The sequence below is a fragment of the Oryx dammah genome, unplaced genomic scaffold (assembly GCF_014754425.2).
Source record: "Oryx dammah isolate SB20612 unplaced genomic scaffold, SCBI_Odam_1.1 HiC_scaffold_20, whole genome shotgun sequence".
NCBI lineage: Eukaryota > Metazoa > Chordata > Mammalia > Artiodactyla > Bovidae > Oryx > Oryx dammah.
Window position 1 is genome coordinate 35,269,645 of NW_024070204.1, and position 3,522 is coordinate 35,273,166.

The 3,522-nt window shown below is 41.2% G+C and overlaps 1 non-coding gene across 1 annotated transcript; it reads left to right on the forward strand.

Moving 5' to 3' along the window:
• Positions 1–886: 886 nt before the first annotated feature.
• Positions 887–958, forward strand: TRNAH-AUG. The gene has a single exon. It is a non-coding gene; the product is annotated as a tRNA-His (tRNA).
• Positions 959–3,522: the final 2,564 nt, after the last annotated feature.

Consider the following 3,522-nt stretch of genomic DNA (forward strand, 5'->3'; position numbering starts at 1 on the left):
AGGGGTGGGAGATAGGAGGATTTTTATTCTGAGACATACACATACACATGCTTATATAACCATGTCTTTAAAATGACCAGTGTTGGACTCTCCCACTTTGGAGGAAACCAAACAATTATCACGAGGAAAGAGCCAGCCATTTGCTTTGCCTTTCTGGGCCTAGCTGTAGGGTTAAGTAGATTCAAAAGCCTAGACCTAAGGATGGTCAACGAATTTGCAAGATGCAGAGATGTCAGGAGCTTGGAGTAAGGGAGGTAAGAGAGGAGTGAAAGAAGTGGACTAATGACATTTATTATTATTATTTTTTTGTTTTACTTTATTTTACTTTACAATACAGTATTGGTTTTGCCATATATCTACATGAATCCCCCACGGGTGTACATGGTATGGGGAAGGAGGTGGGAGGAGGGTTCAGGATTGGGAACTAATGACATTTAGAATTAAGGTCACCTGGCTGAAGATACTAGGAAATACACAGGTTAGGGAAGGGCAGCTACCTGAAAATGATCATCGTGTAATTGTGGTGAAGGGGGAAAGATAGAGAGGGAGACAGACATAGAATGAACATGGAGCCTGGAGTTAGAAGACCTAGCTTTGAATTCTGGCTCCACTAGAACGAGTGATCTGTGACCGATTAAGATAGCAAGGCTTACTTCACAAGGATTTTGTAGGGGAGAAAAAGGAAAGCATGTGAAAATGCCTGGAAAATTTTGAACTTAATAACTGTTAGTGGAATCTGAATGAATTTAGTTTTTCAAAGAAAACTAAATTCATTCAGATTCCAGGCATTTTCACATGCATTCCTTTTTCTCCCCTACAAAGCCCTTATGAAGTAAGCCTTGCTATCTTAATCGGTCATTCAAAATGTTTAGGCACAATGTGGACTTCCCTGGTGGCTCAGACGGTAAAGCGTCTGTCTATGATGCGGGAGGCCCAGGTTCGATCCCTGGGTTGGGAAGATCCCTTGGAGAAGGAAATGGCAATCCACTCCAGTCCTATTGCCTGGAAAATCCCATGGACAGAGGAGCCTGGTAGGCTATAGTCCATGGGGTTGCAAAGAGTCAGACACGACTGAGCAACTTCACGTTCACGTTCAGGCACAAGGCAATGCTAACTTCAGAAAGTTTCCCAGAACATCAGCCCCATAAGAGCAAGGCTGTGTCAGGCTTGTTCACTGCTAATGTCCCCTCTGCCCAGAATTGTGGCTGATTCCTAATGGGTATCCTATGAATGAAGTCTGGGCCTTCTCTACTCCACTGAGGAAGGAAATGAAAAGGCATAGAGAGAATCTGGTTAAGGTTAGAGGTAGAGTTTTAAGAATTATGCCCTTATAATTATTAGTCCTAATCATTCTTTATAAGGAAAACCTAACAATGTAGGCATTCTATGAAAATTTACTGATTGCATACTTTAATGAAGAAATAAAGGAACTTTTCAGAATGTTTTCAGAAAATATTTCGTGAAGTTGCTGGGTTCCCCAAACCCTACAGGGAGAAAAATACTATTTTTATTTGCATTATTGGATTGTCCAAAAAGGTCATTCAGGTTTTTCTGTAACATCCTACAGAAAAACCCAAACTTTTGGGCCAACTCAATATTTACATTACAATGACTTGAACTGTTGAGAAGTTATTCCAAATTTCACTTTTTCTGTATTTTTAACTGTTTTTTGACTTATGTTTTGCTTGGGATAAATTAACACATATGCAGTTGGCCACATATTTCTAAAGCCTGTTTTACATAGTCACGTAGTTTATGTTGCCATATGGAAATATACAGATAAGGAGAAAATTTCTCAAACTTTCTCACTGACCAGGTTTTTTAAATTAAATAAGGAAATTGAAGGTGATGACCTTGAATGTCCTCGTTGGGCCTAAAATTGTATAATTCTGTGAATAAAAGTACGAGGGAAAGCAGAGGTTAAGAAAAAAAAAAGCCCGGGATCCCTGTGGGACAGAAGCCATGTTACACTTGGAGTATGATAATAAACACCTCTCTTTATAGAGTGTTGACTGAAGGCCAGGCCTTACATACCTTGTTTCACTTAATCCTTACAATCCCTATAAAAGGGGTGTTGGAAATTCTGCCTGGTGTCCAGCAGCTGGAAAGGAGATCGTTCTAAGCACAGATTATGATTCGAAGCAGCAAAGTTGCCAATAATAACAAGCTTTGTAAAAGTAATTGCTGCTTCAAGTCAAAGAACCTAACCATTCCCCTCCTCCCCCACCCCCGCCCCGAAAGGGCCATTAAATCCAGGGGTGGTCCCTCCAGCTATAAGACACACAGAGATAGTATCACCTTGAAGGGGAGGGTTCTGTGTAGTAATGACTTCACAGAGCAGGGCTTTTTTACTTGCTTTTTCACTTTCTCTAGAATCAGTTCTTCTTTCTTGAATGGATGATACTCTTTTTCCCTTCTAGTTTCTGCTTCTGTTGTGAACTTGCCTAAGCCAATGTTGTAGCACAGAGTTCTTAGGCTCTTTTTGTTCATATCGGGTGTATATCAATAGTCAGAGGTAGCTGGGAACTGCAGATCTCGGTGCTCACGTCTTGCTACAGGTAATAAAAGCAAGACTCAGACAAACTCTTCTCTCACACAAACATTTACTCACAAGCAAGCATCACTCACTTCGATTCTTGCCCTTCTGGCTACTCCCATTACTCCCTGTATAAATGGCTCATTTGGGGCAGAAGCCATTATATCTTACAGGGATGCTTCAGTTAGCCTGGTCGCCGTTAGGCAACCAGAATCCTCCAAGCCAGTGGTAGACTTGGGAAAATTTTAGAATTCAACCTTAGGAACCATTTTATTGTGTGAAGAGATTATATTCTTAAACTCTGTCCATTCAAAGGCAGGCAGTGTGTCTACATTATTCTAGACTAGCAGCTGGCAAACTTGGTGCAAAGGTCAAATCTGCTCTGTGCCTCTTTCTGTAAATAAAGTTTTATTGGACCACAGCCATGTCATCTCATTTATATGTGGTCTACGACTGATTTTGTGCTACCAAGGCAGAACTGAGTGATTGTGACAGATTATTCACCTGCAAAGCCAAAAAAAAAAAATTTGTCATTTGACCCTTCCTAGAAAAAAAAACAAAGTTTTCTGACCCCAGCACTGGCCAATCCCCATATATTGAAGTGAAAATGTTAGTTTAGTCGTTCAGTCATGTCTAACTCTTTGCTACCCCATGGCTTGTAGCCCACCAGGCTTCTCTGTCTATGGAATTTTCCAGGCAAGAATACTGGAGTGGGGAGCCATTCCCGTCTCTAGGGGATCTTCCTGAACCAGGGATCGAGTCTCCTGCATTGGCAGGCTGGTTCTTTACCACTAGCACCACCTGGAAAGCCCCCAGGTATATTAAGCAGGACTATATTCAGCAATAAAAATCCATTGCTATTAATAATATCCATTTTGCTAATTAGCAAAACCTCTGGTGTGGATCAGAGATAAATGTAGCTGACGTGTTTACAGCAGCTACCTCTGCAGGGTGGCCTGCCTATTAAATATTAAATGACACCCCCA